Genomic DNA, 22,891 nt, shown 5'->3' with positions numbered 1-22,891 from the left:
TTGAAGGTCATCATCGAAAGAATAACAAATAGAATATATAACTTTCAAATCAGTAAAGGAAGCAAAAAAGAAAATATGATTCATCTTTTAGAAAACAGAGAAGATTTTTTAGAAAGAAACAATGAAAAAGCAAGGAATGTAGAAAACACAAAATGAAACAGAAAAAAGAATGCCAATACACCAGTAACCACACACACAGACACAGACACAGATTAATCTTGCTATGAGAAACTCTTCCAAAAGATGATTCAGAAATGCTAAAAATAAAGAGAAATTACAAAGCTACACCATCTAAAAGATAACAAAAATTGTTTTTTACAATATAAGGTAAAATAAAATCTAAGGCAAAAAAGCTTCAATGGGGTTTTAAAAATTCTTATATAGAGAAAAAAGGAATAATTCACTAGGAAGATATAACAACCTTGAACCCATATGCACCTAATAATAATAATAGTTTTTAAAAAAATAAAAGTAAAAATTGATAAGATTACAAAGAAAAATCAACAAATGGATAACCATAGTAGGAGATTTTAACACATCTCATCCTGAAATTGATAAATTCAGCAACCAAAAACTTAAAGATACAGGAGATACAAATAGTACAATTAACAAAATTGAGCTAAAGAATGTATAGATAGACAGATAGATAAAGGAATTCTGCACCTAACAGAGGGTATATATTATTTCAAACAGAATAGAACAAGAAATGACCATATACTAAGAAACAAAGCAATTCTCAACTAAAATTAAAGAATGAATAACATGTAAACCACTATCTCTGGCTATAATGCAGCAAAATTGGAAAGCAGGAAAGAAAAATATGCCCTTGAAATGCTTAAGAGTCTAATAATTCATGAGTCAAAGAAACACAAAGGCAATTATAAAACTTCTGGCTACTGAACAAGCAGTATAATATAATAATTATGTACCCCAATAAATTAAGATTAATCCAGAAATGCATTATAGAGTGGCTCAATATTAGAATATCTATTAATATAATTTATTGCATCACTAGGTCAAAGGATAAAAATCATGTTTATCTACATAGATTAAATACATTTGCAGGGGAGGAGGAAAAAGATTACATATGTTGTTGTTTTCAGTCACTAAAGTTGTGTCTGACTCTCTGCGACCCCCTGGGCTGCAGTGTGCCAGGCTCCCCTGTCCTTCACTCCCTCCGAGAGTTTGCTCAAACTCATGTCCGTTGAGTCACATATAAATACTAGAAAGATAGGATACCTTGCTTTTTTAAGTTATGAAATTCTTATCCCATAGAAAGCATCATGATTAATAATGCAACGTTAAAGTCAGGAATAGAACCAGGGAAGCCAGCTATTATGTAATATTGTCCTGAGAAGACTTGCCAATTTAATTAGAAAGGAAAATTAAATTAAAAATATATACAAATAAAAAATAAAAAGGAGTAAATCTTCATGACCTTGAGTTAAGCAAGGCATTTTTGAATACAATACCAAAGCACAGCAACAAAAGAAAAAAAATTTAAAAACTGGACTTCATAAAAGTTAAAAACTTTCGCGCTAAAAAATGACGCTATCAAGAAACTGAGAAGATAACCCAACAGAATGGGATAAAATATTTCCAAATTATGTATCTGATAAGGAACTTGTATCCAGAACATATTAACACAAAGAAATCTTACAATTTGATAGTTAAAAAATTAATTTATAGGCAAAGGATCTGAATAGACATTTTCTGAGCTCATGCTGAGTTGCTTCAGTCCAACTCTGTGCGACTCTGTGCAGTCCAATGGAGTGCAGTCTGCCAGGCTCCTCTGTCCATGGGATTCTCCAGGAAAGAATACTGGAGTGGGTTGCCATGCCCTCCTCCAGGGGATCTTCTGGACCCAGGGATCAAAACTGTGTCTCATGTCTACCTGCATTGGCAGGCAGGTTCTTTATTACTAGCACCACCTGGGAAGCCCAGACATTTTCCAAGGATGTATAAATGACAAATAATCACGTAAAAAGATGCTCAAATCATTAATCATTAGAGAAATGCAAATAAAAACTACAATGAAATCAAATACTAAATCCAAATCAAATACTACTTCACACTCACTACGATGACTAAAATCTAAAGGACAGACAAAAACAAATTGGCAAGAAAGTGGAAAAATGAGAACACACATACATAGCTGGTGGGAACATGAAATGGTACAGCCTTTATGGCAACCCACTCCAGTGTTATTGCCTGGAAAATCCCATGGACAGAGGAGCCTGGCTATGGTCTACAGACTACAGTCCCTGGGGTCGCAAAGAGTCGGACACGACTGAGTGGCTTCACTTCACTTTTGGAAAGCAGTCTGGCAGTTTCTCAAAAGGTTAAGCATACAGTTACCTAAAGACCCAGAATTTCCACTCCTCTCTATATGCCCCAAAGAGATGAAAACACACACAATCACACACACACACATACACTAAGAAATTTGTCCCATAATGTGTACACAGCAACTTTATTAATCATAGCCAAAGGGTAGAAACAACCCAAATTCCATCAACTAATAAAAGGATAAAATAATATATGCAGCATATACATCACAATGGAATATTATTCAGCCATAAAAAGAATGAAGTGCCACAATACGAATGAACCTTGAAGTCATTATGGTAAGTGAAAAAAAGGAAAGAAAGGGGAAGACCACATATTATACGACTCAATTGATATGTCCAGAGTAGGCAATCTTATAGAGACAGAAAGTACGTTAGTGACTGCATAGGACTCGGGAGGTGTAAATAAGGAGTGACTGCTCGTAAGTACAGAGTTTCTTTTGGGGGTGATGAAAATGTTACTGATGGTTGTACAGTGATGTGGACATCCTGAAAACTATTAAACTGTACACTTTAAATGGGTGAATAGTATGGTATGTAATTACAACTCAATAAAGTTGTGTGTGGGGGGTGGAGAGAGCGAGACAGAGAAGGAGACCGAGAACCTCCAGATTTCAGTCACCGTCTTGGCACCTGCTATTCTGTCTTCCAGCATTCTCTATGCTTGGCCAGAGGTTATGTCTGTGCTCCGAGGATCAATGCCCCCATTTTTACCAACTTCAATGCTCTCTTACGTTCTCCAGAACTTCAAACCAGCAGCTCTCCCCTCTGCCACCTACATCTTACTGGATCATTACCATTGACATAATAATATCCTGTTATTTTTCCCAGTGAAATACCAAGCAACAACAAAAACCTCTCCTCTCTCCCCTTTCCATCTCTCTGCTCTCTTTCACAGCAAAACCTGAGTGCCGTGTTCACAATCTCTTCCCTTGCCATTGTCTCACAGACGCACTTAAATCTGAATGTTGTTTCCCCCACTTCACTGAAGCCACTCTTGCCAAGGCACATAGTGGAAACTGGTCAATCCTTGGTTCTCATCTTACCTGACCTGCCACCAACATCTGACACAGGTGCCACAAGCTCCTCCATGAAGCACCGTCTTTACTTGGCTCCGAGGACACGATGAAGGTGAAAGAGGAGACTGGAAAAGCTGGCTTAAAACTCATTCAAAAAACTAAGATCATGGATGGCATCTGGTCCCATCACTTCACGGCAAATAGATGGGGAAACAATGGAAACAGTGATAGACTTAATTTTCTTGGGCTTCAAAATCACTGCAGATGGTGACTGCAGCCATGAAATTAAAAGATGCTTGCTCCTTGGAAGAAAAGCTATGACCAACCCAGATAGCATATTAAACACCAGAGACATCGCTTGGCCAACAAATGTCCGTCTAGTCAAAGCTATGGTTTTTCCCGTAGTCATGTATGGATGTGAGACTTGAACCATAAAGAAAGCTGAGTGCCAAAGAATTGATGCTTTCGAACTGGAGAAGACTCTTGAGGGTCCCTTGGACTGCAGGGAGATCAAACCAATCAATCCTAAAGGAAATCAGTCCTGAATATTCATTGGAAGGACTGATGCTGAAGCTGAAGCCCCAATACTTTGGCCACCTGATGCGAAGAGCTGACTCATTAGAAAAGACCCTGATGCTGGGAAAGATTGAAGGCAGGAGGAGAAGGGGGTGACAGAGGATGAGATGGTTGGATGGCGTCACCGATTCAATGGACATGAGTTTGAGCAAGCTCTGGGAGACGGTGAAGGACTGTGAAGCCTGGTGTGCTGCAGTCCGTGGGGTAGCAAAGAGCTGGACACAGCTGAGCAACTGAACAACAACAAGGACACGGCACCCTCCTGCATCCTTCCTACACCACCAGCCACCTCTTGGTCTCCTCGGTTTGTCCCTTCTCATTTCCCTGGCTTCTTCATGTTTGAATATTCTTCGTGTCCGTCTTTGGTCCTCTTTTCTTCTCTGTCTGCACTCACTCCCTTGCTGACCTCAGTCGGTCTTATGGCTTCAAAAGGCACACACTGATGACTGCCAAATTTATATGGCAAGCTCCTACCACTCTCTATAACTCCAGACTCATATCAAACCAAATATTCAACATCTGCAGTGGGATGTGTGTTGGACATCTCAAATACTGCGTGTCCTTAACTGAATCCCCTCCAACACCAGTTCTGCCCGCTACCTTTCCCATCTCAACTGTGGGTAACTCCATCTTTCAAGTTGCTCAGACAAAAACTTTCTGTTCCTCACACCCCATCTATTACTAATCCATAAGGAAATCCTGTAAGCTGTCTTCAAAATCTCTGGAATCAGATCCATTCTCTCCACATCATGCTACTATCTCAGCCCAGACCACCACCTCTCACTGCAACAGCCTGCCAGCTCTCTTTGCCCTTCATCTGGCAGCAAGAAAAGAATGATCCTCTCAAAACATAACTCGATCATGGCACACTCCCCTGTTTAAAATTCCACAGTTGCTCCCACCTCACATGGAGTAAAGTCAGATTCCTTTATCCTGCCCTGCACAATCTGAATCATTGACCGTCTCCCCATCCATCCTCCCTCCTGTGCCCTCCCCTCCATCTCTCCACCTCTTTGCTTTTCCTCACTCCTGCCTAAAGACCTTTCACTAAGTGCCTCTCTGCCTAGAAAATCTTTGCCTGGATCAGGATTACTCAATCTTGGCACCAACAACACTTGGGGCCAGACAATTCTTTATTATGGGGGCTGCTCTGTGCCTTGTAGGATGTGAAACAGTATCTCTCGCCTGTACCCACTAAATACCAATAGCACCTCCCAAGATGTTGCCAAATTCCCCGGTGGGGCACAATCGCCCCAGGTTGAGAACCACTGTCCCAGATCACCTGCCTGGTCTATGTCCTCCTTTCCCCCAAATCTCACCTTTGAGGCCTACTCTGACCCACTCACTCCCTCCTCCCTGACCCCCAGCTCCAACCCACTTTACCCTGCTTGGCTCTTCAAAGCAACTCTCATCATGGCTTCATGGGGGACTGGGATCTTCCTCTCTTTCGTTTCCTGACGGGTCCCCAAGCACCTGACACACAATTGGTTTCAATGCATATTTGTTGAGTAAATGAATCAGAAGACTCAATATGGTAAAACATAATAAATAAACTAAAAGGTCAATTTATCTGCAACCTTCTCCTAAATTTATTTGTAAGTGCTGCTGCTGCTGCTGCTGCTAAGTCGCTTCAGTCGTGTCCGACTCTGTGCGACCCCATAGACGGGGGCCCACTGTCTCTGGGATTCTCCAGGCAAGAACACTGGAGTGGGTTGCCATTGCCTTCTCCAATGGATGAAAATGAAAAGCGAAAGTGAAGTCGCTCAGTCGTGCCTGACTCTTAGCGACCCCATGGACTGCAGCCTACCAGGCTCCTCCGTCCATAGGATTTTCCAGGCAAGAGTACTGGAGTGGGGTGCCATTGCCTTCTCCGATCTATAAGTGAAACACAGTCCAAATACGAATTTCTATTGGACAGTATTTGAAATTTGACCCAATATTTCTAAGAGTGTATCTAAATGAATAAAAATGTGACACCACACAAGCACAAGAGGAGACTTGCCCTCTAAGGTATTACAAATGTTTATTTCTAAGCTATAATCATTGAAATAGTGGATTCTGGTACTAGAATAGACAGACAAAAACAGAAGAGATCCAAAACAGCTCAGTAAATACAAGAATTAAGCAGATGATGAAGCTGGCATTTTAAAAAAGCAAGCAAAGAGTGAGTGCTCAATAAATAATGCTGGGATGGTTGGCTGGCCATTTTGCTCCTGCAGTATACGCATGTGACGTGGAAATAAATATAGAAGTAGTAATACACGCCCGGGAAATAGCTCAAAGCGTCCTAGGGAGTTGCCTCTGGGGAGCAGGGCTGGGAGAGGTGGGGAAGGATGATGCAGGGGATTGCTGGATATATTATACACCTTTCATTCTCATGCTTTAAAAATGGCGCAGACATATCACCTTGATGTAAATAAAAGTTATTTCAAAAAAACAATAGGCATGCCACTCTTTAACCTGCCAAATTGACAAAGATTTTAAAAAATAAAGATTTGCTGGTATGAAAAAAGGCACACTCATGCACCACTAAGTCTTTCTGTAAGGTGATCTGTCAGGAAGTGTTAAAAGTCTTAAAAGTGGGCATACCCTTTGAGCCAACAATTCCACTTCTAGAAATTTATCCTGAAATGACACAAGGGAATACTAGTAAGAAAATTCACATCAACGTTCTTTAAAACTGAAAAACAAAAAATGAAAACCCCCCAATATGTCCAACTGGGAATGGTTTATATAAATTATGATAAATTCATTGGAAGGAACCCCATGTGGGTGTCAAAAGCAGGATGAAAAGAGATCCATTACCAGGGAAAGCCATTCATGATGTATAAAGTGATTAAACAGGTTATGTGCAGTGGGCATAAAAATTATTGAATTTTTTAGAAAATGAATATGACTTATGAGTTTATGTACATAAAGTGATTTAAACAGAAGATTCTCCCACTCTGTGACGATGGATGGGAACCCCAGATACAGAAGGCAGTTTGGGCAATGTAGACTTTTCTTCTTTTTTGCTCTTCAGGCATTCCTGCAGGGAATTGCTAAGATTTGTGAAGGTGAAGGCAGAAAGTTTCAGGTGAGGTCCCTCAGATATGGAGTGGAGGGATCTGCCCAGGTCCCTCTGCTACCCATCCACCCACCAAACCCCACACTGAGTGGTCCAACTGGCCAGGGCTGGACTTGCCAGGATCCAGCTGCTCTTGGGGTCCAGCCAGCAGCCTGATACCTGCAGCCCCAGCAGTGAGGACCCCTTTCCAGCAGATTATGGATGGGGATGTCCCAGGACAGAAGCCACATCTGGGCAGGTCACAGCTGCCTGCAGCCCAACAGTTCTTCAGCATGGCTTCAGTTTTGGTAGTGACCATCCATTTCCAGAGCTCTGGCCCTTACCCTCCAGGGGAGAATTGATCACCTTGTCAATGAAGCTCTGGGCTCCAAATTCCTCCAGCCCAGAAGCCAGATGCAGCTCGTGGGCATGTTGTTTGGGCATGTAAGACTTTGATTTTTAAATTCTGAATTAGTCTCTAGATTTTTGAAAGGGAAAGACTTCATGTAAAAATCTACCCATTGTTGAATATTCAAATATCTGGCTACCCTGAACCAGTTACTGCGATGGCAGCTGAAGCTGAGCTCCCCTCTCCTCTTCCGAAGAGACAGGTGCCCCCAGGCACCCCAAACTGCACCACCTCCTTTCCAGGAGGCCCGGCTGCACTGGGGGGCTGAATTTTCCACCCGGCTGGAAAACTCCATGTCTGGGCTACGTCATGCTCTCTCCCCACCTTACCTGGCCCCTCTTTCCTCTTACCGTTGTCTGTGGGAACCAGTGCTCACATCCCAGTGCCCTCAGCCCCTGCTCTGATCTGCTCCTTTGGAACAATGGGGTTTTGTTGCAGAAAATCTCTTGAAGTTTGCCCCCTATCCAAAGCAGCTCAGATCCGGGGGAGTCCTTTGACCCTGCTGCTGCTCAAACCCTCCCCAGGGAGACCAGGACTGAGGTCAAGGCCTGGTCCCTGCCTCACTCCGGCTTAAGAAGGGGACACAGAGCGGAAAGAAGGATCCTGATCCTTGGGGACTCTGATGCCAGCAGAACAGACTCACCAGGCAGAGAGTTGGTTTATGAAAACCAAAATCCCCAAGAGCTTAGCTTCCTGGAAATGCTGAGGTTTATTGGGAAGGGCTCTTGGTAGAGGCTCCTGTGAGGAAATGAGGAGGGCAGAAGTGCGCAGATGGAGAAACAGACATCAATGCCTCACAACTCAGGCCTGAACCAGCCCCACAGGGGGATCTGGAGTGGGGATGGATGGACACAGCCAGTCATTGGATGCAGGTGGGGTGCAACCTTGGGTGATTTTTAAAAATCTATATATTTATTTGGCTGTGCCAGGTCTTAGTTGCGGCACTAAGATCATTAGTTGTGGCATGCAGAAACTAGTCCCTTGACCAGGGATTGAACCTAGGCCCCCTGCATTGAGAGCATGAAGTCTTAGCCACTGGACCACCAGGAAAATCCTGCGAGGGCAATTATTTGGTGAGGAGGGATGCTGCTGGGAGCATCAGCTGCAGATATTCCCAGCAGCCCTCACGGTAGCATCTGGCAGAGCATCACTTGGGGATGGTCAGGGAAGCGTCCTGGAGGGGCACTGCCAGCCTGAGTGCTAGAGGCAGCCTCTCTGGATGGGATGGGGGTGGGGAGTGGGGGCTGCTCTGAGAGAGGCTCCTCTTTCTCAGGCAAGGCCTTCTAGGGAGAGCTAGAGACACAAGAAGAGAGTGCACTGAAAATTCAGTCACATCCCGGCATTTATTTGAAACACAACATTAATTCTGACTGTCATTAGAGTCTATTTCAATTTTGTAATAACATAAAAAGTTAAGAGTCTAATTTATTCATACAAATCTTGTTAGCATCCAATTTCCACATAATGTAACATATTCCTTAAAAAGCTGACAAAGCAGGAGAAATTAAAAATGAGGGGGAAAAAAGACATCCATGGGCATTCGCTGTCACAAAGCCAAAGGTGAGGGGGAGAGCAGAATGGCTCCAGAAAGGGCTGGAAGCTTGGAACAGGAACCGGCGGCCCGTGGAGGGGCAGCTGTGCCGCCTGAAAGATCTGGGGTCATCACATCCCAGGGTGCCCCCAGATGTGGTGGGGGGGCGGGGGCTCCTCCTCACTACCTGCATGGCCCCCATCCCAGCAAGCCTCCCTGCCCCTCCAGATCCACAGACAGCTAGCTCCCTAAGACTTTCGTCAGCAAATCTACCCTCGAGAGCCCGTAACTCCTCTTAATTACATGTCTGCAGTGTTTGCATTAGATAGCTGTCACCCTGTAATTTACCCGTACATGGATTTTAATTGTACATTAATCTTTCCTACACGCCACTCCTTTGCTAGAATCCATAACAGCAGCACTTTGGGCCATTTTGTTTATTCCTTAACCAAAAATAGCTGATGAATGTAATTGCAGACTGTCCCTCTTCTTATTTTCCAGGATTACCTGCTATGTGCTGGGGAGAGACTCCTGTCACCTGCAGGCTGCCTTTACACACAATACTGGACTGTTTCACGGCTGGCATAAATCGCAGAGGAAAGGTCAGCAGCAACAAGCGGTCTTCCAATCACTTGCCACGAGCTCCCTGAGAGCCTCTGCTCATAGTCTTTCTCTCAAGCTGAAGGATCTGGGTGCTGGTAGCGCTCGCTTGGCTTAGGGACATTCTCTCAAGAGAGGATGACAAGAGAGGGCAACGTGTCAACCTGAGGAATCCGCCGCTCGGAGGTTCCAAGGTCACTCGGAGAACCAGGTCGGAGAACTATAACTTACAAAGCCCTGGATGGCTGCCAGGGCCCCAGGAAGCTACATTTAGCGTAGATTCTCCCAGCAGCAGGAGGAAGGTTTAACTCCCTTTCCAACAAAATCTGAATGGAATTTGTTACAGGAACATTGTGATTGAAATATCACCAATTGGTTTTTCATGACAACTCTACAGTAGATTGCAATTGTGATGGTTTTGTTTGTGTGTGTGTGTGTATGCGTGTGTGTGGCGGGGTGGGGGTGGGGGTGGGGGGTGGCAGTTGTATTTTCCAGCTGGCCAAGGTGGCAGGAAGAGAGCCCCATACAATATTTATGAAATCCAGATGAAGCCCTACACTGGCAGTGAGCTGATATCATAACACAGATTTCAAAACTGCCTTGACATTTGCCCAAGATCAAATCTCTCCTTTTGAAGCCCCATGAGGCTCTGTGCCGACAGTGTTATGCCCACCTGCCCCCTCCAGCAACCTTCTCCATTTAAGCCCTGTAATTAACACTAGATGGGAGGAATCGAGGGATTAGAGTGGTACAGACTAGACTAATATCAATGGAAGTCCGATTTTCTTTTGGGAAAACAGACGCTGTGGTTTTCAGCAATGAAAGACAAGAGTTTTGATAATTTTTATTGTTAAACACTTTTCGACATGCAGAACAAAGCACCAAACTGTGATATCTCCTTACTGAAGAGGCTGTGACAGCATATTTGGATGAAGAGAGATGGGCAGAGGGGATCCACCACACATCAGTCCAGGAAACAGAAACGAAAGCGTGAAATGTACTTCCTCAGGGCCACGGATCTCATTTGGTGGCTCAGCGGTAAAGAATTCACTTGCCAATGAAGGAGATGCAGGTTCGATCCCTTGGTCGGGAAGATCCCCTGGAGAAGGAAACAGCAACCCACTCCAGTATTCTCGCCTGGGAAATCCCATGAACAGAGGCGCCTGGAAGGCTACAGTCCATGGGGTCGCAAAGAGTTGGACACGGCTGAGCGATTAAAACAACAAACAACAACACAGATCTCATTTAATTGCAACCTTTGATTTGTTTCAGGAGAACCCCTTAGGAAGAGTGTCACCAGCCTTCCCAGGACCTGGGTATCAAGTCATTTCCAAAGTGGCCCCTCAGGGCACCCTCCACCCAAAGGGCTTCCTCTTCTATCACCACGCAGTACCTGTGGCTTTTACACACAAGGCTCCCCAGGTACCAGGACCCGGGAGTGGTGAAATACTGCACGAAATGCTGCATGGGAAACTGCATGAAATATTGTATGAGATTCAGGCCTAAAGTCCCCAGAGATTGTTTACGAGTAAAAGGGGAGGGCGATTTAGTTGGGTTTTGATAAACACTTCATAGAGCACATCCTAAGAGAAGCAGAATCCTTGTCAAGCATGCATCTTTATGAGCTGTCCGCCTATAAACCTTGCACGAAAGGTCCATGCTTAATGTTGGTTTGGCAGTAAATTGGCGCAATGCATGGGTTTGCTGCATCAAATTAGCATCAACCCATAAAACGTTACTGAACGATTCCTCAAATCTGCCAAGTCTTCAAATCAATTTGGAGAAAGCGTCGAAGGTTTTTTTTTTTTTTAACTTTGATAAACTTTTCATATTAGTTATCACAGAAGAGCATAAACCTTTCTAATCTGTCTTTTCACAAAAAAAGGTGTTGTTTTTCCCAAACTGCTTTTAGCTCTTCCATCTTTGCACACCCGCCTCCACATCACATAAACAATATGTGTCATGGATTCTTTGTTGCCCTATTTTAAAGCGATTGGTATTTAGCTCACACTGTCCCTGCCCCACAATCCTGGAGAAAATTTCTGCTGGCACCAGGATAAAGTTCTCACCCCTGGCCTTTGACATGCAGTCCCACATCTCCTCCGGGAAGCCTTCTATAATTCTCCAGTGAGCTCTGATCATTGCTCTATGAGGGTCAACTAGACTAGAGTTTCCTGGGGGCTCAACACACTTCTTTCTCTGAGGACATCACGTTTTGGACCCTCGGGGGTGGGGCTCACAGTGGGTGATCCTTGAGGAGTCATCTCCCCCTCCCCATCTCTGAGGGCTAGACCATGTCCCTCGTTCTATAGAGCCCCTTCAGGCAGATGCTCTGGCTAGAGTCCCTTGCCCTCACTCCCCAGCCCCAGAGATCTCGACCTCCCAGTCACCTCCCCACAGGTTGCATCAGAGTTGTGTGTGAATCTCTGGAGACAATGGCTGGGTCCCTGAACCAAATAAGAACAGAATCTGGATTTGAACCTGGGTCTGACTCAGAGCTCTCATCCCTCACTGGCCGTGCTGCTCTCCAAATAAAATGATGTCACGCTTGAGGAGAAAAGGACCGAGCCACCCCCAAAGAAAGGAGGCTTTATCATGGTCCCCATCGAAACGTGATACGGCAGGAGTGGATGAGGTGATAACAGACACGGCGCTTTCACCTTCACTTCACGGGAGGGCATCTCCTCTGCGCCCTTTGCATGTCATCTGTGAGAAGCTGGTGTTGAAAAGCTGAGGAGGCAGCTTGGAGGGGGAAGGAGTCTTGCTTTCTACAGAGGGACCCAATGACAGATAAGCCCATCAGGGACGAGGGCCCAGAGGTGCTTCTAAATGGCCAGTGCCTGCAGCCCTGGGGGTGAGCACGGCCGCTGGAGGGGGTCTTTCAGAGCAGTGGTCCCCAACTTTTCTGGCACCAGGGGTTGGTTTCCTGCAAGACAATTTTTCCATGGACCGGGTGATGAGGGACCAGTAATGTGGGCGATGGGGAGAGACAGCGAGCAGCAGATGAAGCTTCCCTTGCCCGCCGCTCACCTCCTGCTGGGAGGCCTGGTTCCTAACAGGCCACAGACCAATACAGGTTGGTATCCCAGAGTTAGAGGAATGGAGCACCAGGATGGAACACCCTCCTGGGTTGGAGAACTCAACTTCCAGAGCCCTCCCCATAGCAGCCCAGGCTTCCAACAAGCCCTGTTGTTGGAAGTCATCTGGGGTGGGAGAGGACAGAAGCCAACGGGCCATGCTCTGTTGCCCGGCCCTTCATTCAGTGGGTGTTCACGGTCCCACTCTGCACCGGGACTGTCCTAGGCACTGAGACACAGCTGCGCAGACAACACATGAGGTGGTCTCAATGCTCCTGGGACTTGTGAAGGCAAAGAAAGACAAGCCCTGGAGAGTGCGATAGACCATGGGAGCTCATCCAGTGATTCTGGGACAGGTGCCCAGGTCCCCAGCTTCATCCAGAGAAACACCTGGCTACCTAGTGCCTAACAATGTGGTGGATTTATACCGGCTTTGCAGAGAGAATCACCAGCACCCTAGATACTTAAGGTACTTCATGTTTTAGAGATGGAAATGAATTTTCAAATTTGTTCAAGAATGTTTTCAACTTCAATGCATTCCTGGCCAAAAAAAAAAAAAAAGTCGTACTAGTCGTCTGGGGAATAAAATGGAAACCACAGTGTGATACCTCTACATACTCATAGAAGAGCTACAGTGAAAGAAACTGACAACACAAAGTGTGGGGAAGGAGGTGGAGCAGCTGCTACTCTCACATATGCCTGGTATGTGTCAGGGGGATTAGTACAACCACTGTGGAAAACTGTTTGCCATCACCTACGGAACGAACATGGGCATATTCTGAGACTCAGCAATTCTCTTCCAGGTACATGTTTATTAAAATGTGTACCCACGCCCAAGAGATACACGCAGGAAGGTCCACAGCAGCACTGTCCATAAGCCCCAAACTCTGAACAACCCCAATATCAATCAACAGGAGAACCAAAAAAGAAACGGGGATGTCTTCACACGATGGGATCCTATACAGTAACAAGAACAAACAAACTGGGACTTTCCTGGTGGTCCAGTGGTTAGGACTCCACCTTCCAAAGCAGGGACACAGGTTTGATCCCTGGCCAGGGAACTAAGATCCAACATGCCACAGGGCAACTAGGCCCACGTGCCACAAGGAGAGAGTGCACGCACTGCAAAGAACAGCCCGTGCTCCAGGACAAAGACCCAGAGCAGCCAAAAAGAAAAGGAAAAAAGGAAAGAACAAGCTACAACTATCTACAGCAACGTGGGGAGCTCTCACAAACATAATGGAAAGCCAGACACAAAGGTATGCAGACTTACAACTCCACTTCTGTCAACTTTAAAAAGAAAGAAAACCAATCCACGCCATTATGAATCAGAAGAGTAGTCACCCGTGCTGGAGGGGAAGCGCCTGGAAGGGCTCACAGGGATGCTGCCATATTCTGATCCCCACTCTGGTGCAGGGCACACAGGCCTGTTTTGTTTGCAGATATTCACTGCATCATATACCACAATCTGTGCGCACTTCAGAGCGCATCCTGTATTTAGAATAAAAGGTTTTCAAAAGGGATCCCACCTACACTGCTGGTGGGAATGTAAATTGGTGCTGCCACTATGGAAAACAGTATGGAAGTTCGTCAAAAAACTAAAAATAGAGTTGCCATTCGATCCAGCAGTCCCACTCCTGGGCGTATATCCGGAGGAAAGTCTAATTCAAAAAGATACACGCACCCCCACATTCACAGCAAAACTATTCACAATAGCCAAGACAGAACAACCTAACATCCATCAACAGATGACGGGATAAGAAGATGTGGTACACAATACAATGGAATATTACTCAGCCATGAAAAAGAAGGAAATAATGCCATTTGCAGCAACATGGATGGACCTGCAGATTATCGTACTAAGCAAAGTAAACCACAAAAAGAAAGACAAATACCATATGATATCACTGACACGTGGAATCTAAAATACGATGCAAATGAACTTATCTATGAAACAGAAACAGACTCCAAGATATAGAGAATAGACTAAGGGCTGCCAAGAGGGGTTTGGGGGAGGGAAAGACTGGGAGTGTGGGATTAACAGATGCACACTATTATGTGTAAGAGAGATAAACAACAAGATACTGCTGTACAGCACAGGAAACTATATTCAATATGCTGGGATAAAACATATTGGAAAAGAACATGGAACAGAATATATATTAATATTTACATGTATGACTGAATCACTGCTGTATAGAAGAAACACAACATTGGAAATCTACTAAACTTTAATAAAATTTTTTTTTAAAGATTTCAAATGTACTGAATACAGGACAAGGAAGAAGCATCCATAGGAGACTGCTGAGAAAGGGGACACCAGTCAGTAGGGCCACATGCGCCCCTAAGCCTTCATCACATCACTAGACAAGGCCCTTGATTGCCAGGTTCCCTTGCTCCTGAGATGGAGAAGGATTGAGCCTTGGCTAAAAGACCAAACATAGGAGTTTATGAGGACGATGACATGACAGCGGTTGCCATCTACTGTGGGCGGGCTATCTGTTAGGCACAACAGCTCCATGAGGTGTGTTCTATTGTCATCTCCGTTCTACAGGTGAGGAAACTGGGTCCCTAGTCCACAGACTGACCACGTGGTGAAGCTGGGCCTTGAACCCAGGCAGTCTGACTCCAGAGCTGGCTTCAGTCACAACCCCAAGGCGGCAGCGGGGTGGAGCGAGGGGGTGGAGCTGGTTGCCATGGCTGTCCATTGACACTTTAATTCACGGCAGAGGGAACTGAGAAGCGTTAAATAATAGGCATAGATTGTGTTTTCCCAGGGATGAATGGTCATGAAATTAAATCTGCAGATGCGCCAACCCTCAGGAGGTGAAATGACATCAGCGGAGACGGAGGCCCGGAATCTAAGCAGGAGACGGCAAGATGGACCCAGCCTGAAGCAATGCAGTTCACCACGCGCACCGAGGCAGCGCTGCTGTTCAGCTGTTCAGACATATCCGACTCTTTGTGACCCGTGAACTCAGCACGCCAGGCTTCCCTGTCCTTCACCATCTCCCGGGGTTTGCTTAAACTCACGTCCATTGAGTCGATGATGCCATCCAACTATCTCATCCTCTGTCACCCCTTTCTCCTCCAGCCTTCAATCTTTCTCAGCATCTCCAGGCCTAAATGACTCGGGAGTGACTGCTGTGCAAGATGTTGAAGTGGCTGTGCCCATTGACAGCAGGTGGCCCCTGTACGGTGGCAGCGGCAGGCTCAGTCCCCAAGCACACCGACAGGAGGGGGCATCCGGCTGAGGGCACCATATGGCAGTGGGTCACCATGCCCCATGCACACACCACCCCCAGTCCTGTGCCAGCCTCCACCAAAGAGATCCAAGCAAGACGTGGGAGACTGAGGGAACCACTGAGAAAAGCTCCTAGGAAGGAAGGCTCAAATTGGACCTAGATGTGTACAAGGGAGGGCTTCCCAGGTGGTGCTAGTGGTCAAGAACTTGCCTGCCAATACAGGAGACATAAGGGACGCGGGTTCGACCCCTGGGTCAAGAAGATCCCCTGGAGGAGGGCATGGCAACCCACTCCAGTATTCTTGCCTGGAGAATCCCATCGGCAGAAGAGCCTGACAGGCTACAGTCCTTTGGGTCACAAAGAGTCAGACATGACTGAAGTGATTCAGCATGAATACATGTACATAAGGGAAAGGATAAAAAAAGAATATTCCTGGTGAATAAGGCAGAGGAGTCCCCAAAAGGCTGGCTGCGTCACCCACTGTTTCCACCTGCATAGACAAATGGCTTACATCATGAACTGGGTTCAACCAGTATAGACAGACTGCGTTGTACCTTGGGCTTAACCATCCCAGCTCTGGGAGACACAGCCTGACGGTCAGGGCCTTGTCGGAGGGGAAGCTGGGTTGAGCTGAGCTTGGCCACAGGGAAGCCCCCAAAGCCAGAGAGAGTTTTAGAGTCTGTACAAAGACTCCACTGAAAGTGGGGCAGGCACGGACTAAATGGAAGATTCCAGGGCTCACGCCCTTGACTCAACCAGTGTAGACAGACTGCCTGCAGCATGCACCAGCTCAGCTGGTATAGACACAGTATCTGCATCACACAAGGGCTCCACCAGTGTGGACAGACTGCAGGGTTAAGCTCACTCTGCCCGCCATCACGGACCACCTTCTCCATGCCCAGCTCGTCTCAGCCAAGACCCCAGGGAGACCAGGATTTACATCAAGCCCTACTGCATTCGCTCGGCTTCCTCCAGACCTGAGAGGAGGTGCAGAGCATGGCAGGACCATCGTCAGTGTTTGCTGGGGGTCTGGATGCTCCCTGCGGAGCAGGAGAAGCAGAGCCCCCACATCTCAGGGCTGGAGGAGGGTCCCGGTGCCCACAGGCTGGGACAGATGGGACTTGTCCAGGAAGATGAGTCAGCCCCCCAAGGAGAGGCAGCCTCGGAAGCGGGGACAACCAGTCTGCCAAGTATGAGTCAACGTGAGCCCAGGCTAGGGTCTGCTGGTGGGGCGCTCTCCTGGGTCACCTTTCCACTCTTGAGACTGACAAGCACAAGGGCTCGACCTGTGGTCCGCGGTGGCAAGGCAGGGGCAGGGCAGCAGCCAGAATCTGAAGAGGCTGCACTCCAGGCAAAGAGCCCAAGAGCTGGAGGAATCAGCCCCAGAGAGGCCTGGGGCCCGTGCAGTAGACCTGTGCCTCCTAGCATCCTCTCCTGGGCTCTCACTCCTCCCATCCCGCAGTCTGGCCCCGCCAGGGAGGAGCTGGCTCAGGGCCAGGCAGAACAAGGTGACAGTGACCCGGGCTGCTGCCGGCAGCTCGGCACAGCCGCTCAGCTCAGGGCCTGAAGCCAGCAGCGTGGGAACAACGGGAAGCGGGGTGACTCACAGGCCTGCTCCCCCCACCCGCGTTCTGGAATACAAAGCCCAGGGGGTACCCAGCCGAGGGCAGCAGGGAAGCCGGGGCCTGAGCTGAGCTCAGCCAGCCACGGGGAGCTCACTGACATCGGAGTGGGGTTAGGAGCTTGAGGCCATGGGCAGAGCCCCTTGCAGAGGGTGGGGGCAGGCAAGGAAAGGAGAGAGAACTGAGGCAGGGCCCAGGAGAGGAGCTCTTTCTGGGCAGGTGCCCACCAGCTGCCGGTCAGACTCAAGAGCGGGGCAGCTTAAGGACCTACCAAGGATGAAACCTCTGGCCAGCAGGGGGGCATGACGGCGGGTGTCCGATCAACAGTCCTCATGAAAACACTGACCCTGCGCTGCCACCTGCTGTGCGCCCACCGCGAGCTAGGCCTAAAAGGTGAACACCTGGGGGAGGCAGCAGCAGGCCCAAGGGCTCAGGGGTTGGCTGAGGATGTGAGACAGGTGGGCAGGGGCACAGAGGCAGGGCCGCACAAGTGGCAGCCTGACCTGCCGGCCCTGGGGGGTCGAACCCAGCGAGAGTGGAGGAGCACTTGGAACACTTTGGTCCGAGGGGCCCTGCCTCAGGGTGCTGACATCTTCCAGTCGTGGTCCTGACCATCTCACGTCCCCTCGTCTTCTCTGCTCTGCACTGAACCAGGCCCCAGGAGATTCAGGTCCACCGCCCCGCTGGAGGACCACAGCTGCCTCCTTCCAGGATTACTGCAGCCCCTCCTCGCTGGGCTCCCTGCTCTGCAGCAGGCCCCTCCCCGGCCTTTGAGGCTGTTTACAATCAGGACTCTGTCTGAGTCTCCAACCCCATCTCCCCGTTTCACCCTGCTGGCCACGTGGGCCTTCCCACAGCTCCTGGTCAGCTCCATCTCTCTCACTCATTCACATTCTGCACTGGAAAGCGCCCTCCATGCTTAGTTACAGCTCTTCTTTCAGATCTCAGTGGAGAGTCACCTCCTCAGGAAGTCCTCCAGGGCCCTCGGTCTAGGTCAGATTACTCTATCGTAAACCTCTGTCTCACAACCACACGGATATTTCCTCTACACGTTCATCAGGGCCTAGAATCATACATGCGTTGGTGACCGTTTAGTAATGGGACCGTCTGGCACAGCATAAATCGGTGCATGATGAGTGGATGGTGATGGGGTTTCTGTTCCACCAGATGACAAAACCTGCAAAAGGAGGGACCGCTCTTAGTTTGGCCTTTCCCAGAGCCTGATCCAACAACAGACACCAAATACATGCTTGTGTTTGGTCACTGAATGGAGGGCAACAAGGAGTCTGACGCTGGGAGTATGGGACACAGCATTCTTTAGCTTTAGGTTCCAACGTTAACAGTTCTAATTTAGGTCAAATAAATGTCGCTGACCAGGCCCAGCTCTAGCCTTGGGTTGGCAGGGACAGGGTGTCTTGCTCTCAGTCACCAGCAGCAAGAAGTACCGATTTCCCAGGAGTGCATGACCTTCAAGGTGGGGAGTGGAAATGCTGGGACCCAGGCCCCCTGCCTGCAGACACTCTCTGACTTCCCCAAAGGTTGCTTTCACGATGGAATTTTGCTTCTTGCTGTCAACCCACCTGGATGCATGCAGGCCGCTCCAGCCTGCCAGTGGCTGAGGACACATCTGTGGCCAGCAGGTGCAGCCTGGAGCACCAGATCACAAATGACAGGTAGTTTTGTACAGGGTAAAAGTCACAACTTTTTCCCACGGCCAATTTGTAAGTCTCATCTTCTGTCGCCGTGATTTACCGACCGCAGGGTCACACATCCTCCAGCCGGAAGGAAATGAGACGGCGTCTCCTGTGTCCCCTGCTACCTGAGCTAATGCGGCTCTGTCCTCCAGCTGCCTGAGCTCAAGGGTTTCCTCTGCCTTTGGGCAGCCTTTTCCCAGGAGGGAGGGAACACAGCTGCTCTGGCATCAGATGAGCTTTGGCAGTGGCTCCAAAGACAGTGCTGGGGAGCTTACTGTCACCACGCCGTTAGCACGCTCTTGCCTGCCCCCAGCAAACATCCCCAGGCTCCCAGATACTGTGGCCACTTACACATCCAGACAATCATTCTTGATCACTTTTTTATGTCTCGTTGTCCCGTGTCACAGTCACATTGGTCTCCTTGGGCCAGCACTACATAAATTTCCTGTTTATAACTCATTACCTTCTGATTAGCTGAAAGGCTGGGTACTTGTTTCACAGTGTTTACTGACTCTAATTGCCATAGTTGTTCATGAAAGAGCTACCATAATCCTTTGTCCACTTTCTTGCCCATATGCTCCCTCCAAGTTCCATGTTTCTCCCACATGGTTGCCACATGTGGGTAAACCAGGGAGGTGTGGCAGGTATGGCTAAGACAAGTGTCTGAGACTCTAGGCCAGGCAGCAGGCAAGAGACTGGGCACCACAACTTCCCCCATCATCCCCCCAAATATCCCAGTGCCTACTGCATGTGCCTTCAACCAGATGCATCAGCTAGCGATGAATAAAACTCCCGTCTCTTCAATCGGCACAACCACAAATAGCCTGTCCGGCCACCACCGACATCAACCGGAGTGATGAACAGAGAAGCAGCCTGCACGGCATTTCCAATCAGGAGAACCTGATGTTCCTCCTTTAGAAGGTGAATTCTGAGATGAGCCCACCAGGCATATTTTCCCAACAACCATATGGCAAAAAAAAAAAAAAAAAAAGTAGTTACTGAACTTTCTCAGACTTATTAGCTTTCATAAACAGAGATTTGAATAAATGTTTAAAAAATGAAATTCCCTTGATACTCTGTAATCAGTAAATGTTCATTATGGAAACACAGCAAATATGCATGAAATTTCCCAAGTGATATTCTGGCTACAAGATTAAAAAGGCATCTCCAACTGCAGGCTGAGTTACAGAACATACTCCTCCGGTCACCGTTCAGGACAACTCTGCGAAGCCCAAGAGGTCAGACAAGGCTGTTTCTTTCCTAGCCAAAGCAGGGAAAATCAGAAGATGCTCCCTTTTGCCTGCTCAGGCAATTTGGAAGTGAGCCCCTCCCCTCACTGATTGATTGATGTCTCTCTATAAATAATTAATCCTTGACCTTGCTTTAAGAAAGCCTAGACTTTTTAATTTGGGGTCTTTTAAAAATCAATACTAGGGGAACATAATTCACTCTCACGGAGTCTGATTCCAGGTAAATAAATAAATATGCTGTGCCTTCCCTCTGTCCCAGGGTGAAGGGGCCAGACAATGGATGGGGTCAGACTTTTGGGGGTGTTGTTTTTTTTTTTTTCTATTCAACTGCTATTGGCATATCGACCATCCTATGAGGCTCAATTCTCTTCAGAGTCTGAATGTTACCCCTCTTTTGGGTCACTTCACAGAGGCGAGTCTGATCAAGTCTTTGGAATGTGCTTCACACCGGCCAAGGGCTCCCCACAACACATCCTGACACATGCAGTGGGTTGTCTGGATTAAAACAGGGCCTCCTCCAGGGACCAAAATGTCACCCTTCCTGGTGGCCTGTCTGACTCGCCTTTGGGACAGGAGCAAAGGGTGGCTAGGAGAGGCTATGGCAGCTGGGAAATTTTAAAGAGGGCTCTGCCACTCTTGCCTGGAGGCCGCACTGTTCTAGCGCTGGACTTTGGGAAAGTTCTCCACCCCATGGGCAGGGGTCAAGGTGAACTCAGATATGAGAGATCAGCGGAAGGAAGGGATCTTGGCAGCGCAGCTTGCAAGCAGGCCAGGGATAGGAAAGGGGCTTGTCTGCCCCTAACCCCTCTGCAACCACCGCTCCTCCCGACACTGGTCCCTTCACTCACTGGCCTCTCCTTCAGGCTCTGCTGCCAGGCCAGATTGAGGCCAAACATAAACAGGGGGCCCAGTCCGCTTCACTTAGCAGAGCCAATCACGGCCCAGGCTCCGGCTGGGAGGCGGCCCAAGGACCAGGGTCCACCACAATATCGAAGGCCGCTAAGGGACAGGGAATCCGGGGGTTGGCCCCTACTTGTCGGCTAGGACAGAGAGCCGGGAAACGGGTGCCCACAGCCCAGGGCGCTGCGTGGTTGCCGCCAGCTCCAGGTCGGGGTCGCAGGGCCCGGAGCCCTAAATGTACCGCCAAAGTTAGGGGAAGAGACAGAGGTCACCTCCGACACAAGCGCCACCACTGGCACGACTAAATCCCGCGAACGCGCCTTGGCCGGGCGGGGACGGCCTCGAGCGAGGCCAGAGCTGGTCGCAGAACTAGAAGCCAGCAGCTAGAGCTGCAGCCGCCGCTGGAGTGCGGCTGGGTCCCGCGGCAAAGCGGATCCTTTCACCGCCCACCCCCGGGCTCCTGCACTACTGCACTCCTGGACACGCGCACGCACACACCTTCACAGGATCACTGACGCACACACACTCTCCTTGAGTACAAAACAGGCTGGTGCGCCGGAGAGTCGTGGGGTGAGGATGCGCGCAAATGGAACGCGGGCGCACCTTCCGCCGTAGCGTAGGAAGCCAAGAAGGTAGCCTCTAACTCCTCCTTCGGGCCTCCCTGTCACAACCTGTCTCCGAGTCCCCGTCCCCAGCGCGCGGGAAAGCTCGGGGTGCCCCCGGGATCCCGCACTGCTCTCTCCAGGGCCGACGCTGCCTCCCCGCGCCCAGCATCCAGGGCGAAGAAGAGGAGCGGAGGATCCGCAGGGACCGATTGAGCCCGCGGGGTGACAGTTCACAGACGCGCGGCGACGAGGAAAATCCAAGGAGCAGAAGTCTAATTAAAGTTCCCGCTACTGGAGCCAGTCCCCAAAGTGCGGCCAGACTGGAACCCCGCGCGCTCTATCCCCGCCCGCGGCTTGGAACTCTTACCGCGTCGTTTCTCGGGGCTTCTCGGGGCTGGGGCGCAGTGCAGCCCCAGGGGACCCCTCGGGGCGCCGCTCCCGGCGGGAGCCGGCACAGGGCGGGGACGGGGTGGGGCGGGGGCGCAGCGCACTTACCTGGCGCAGCCGGCGATTTCGGGGCCGCGGGGGGCTCCAGCCCCGGCGCGGTCCTCCACTGCGAATCCTCCGTTTCGGGGCGCCTGGGCTGCAGGGCGCCCTCCGCCCCGGCTAGGGCCCGGCGTCTCCTCCTGCTCCGAGCGGAGCCCCGTGAGGTCGGCGAGGCGAGAGGCAGAAGAGGGAGAGGGCGCGGCGGCGTGCTCCTCCTCTGTCCCCGGCTCCGGTCCGCCCCCCTCCCGTCTCCCGCCGCCGTCGTCTCCTCTCCTCACAGCCCCGCTGGATCCGCTTCTCGCGCCAGGAAGGCTCCCAGCGAAGTGCGAGCGGAGCCTCCGGCGAGGCTGGAAATAGCGCCGCGCCCGCCCGGCGCCCCGCCCCCGGCCTGGGCCCCGCCCCGCGGTGGTGGCGGCCGCGGCGGTGGCCGGGTCGGGAGGGGATCACACCTCGATCGACTCTCCCCTCCCGAGCTCACGGGCG

At 49.2% G+C, this 22,891-nt stretch overlaps 1 protein-coding gene across 1 annotated transcript in view; it reads right to left on the bottom strand.

Annotated features, from left to right (window-relative positions):
- Positions 1 to 22,506, bottom strand: part of CHST8 (carbohydrate sulfotransferase 8) — a 141,282-nt gene extending 118,776 nt beyond the window's left edge. The window contains exon 1 of the mRNA XM_018062281.1: positions 22,418 to 22,506. The gene's annotated coding sequence lies outside the window, so the exon portion shown is untranslated. The remainder of the gene's footprint in view (positions 1 to 22,417) is intronic.

The sequence above is a fragment of the Capra hircus genome, chromosome 18 (assembly GCF_001704415.2).
Source record: "Capra hircus breed San Clemente chromosome 18, ASM170441v1, whole genome shotgun sequence".
Taxonomy (NCBI): domain Eukaryota; kingdom Metazoa; phylum Chordata; class Mammalia; order Artiodactyla; family Bovidae; genus Capra; species Capra hircus.
The sequence above is the reverse complement of the archived record's forward strand: the minus strand, read 5'-3'. Positions and strand labels throughout refer to the sequence as shown.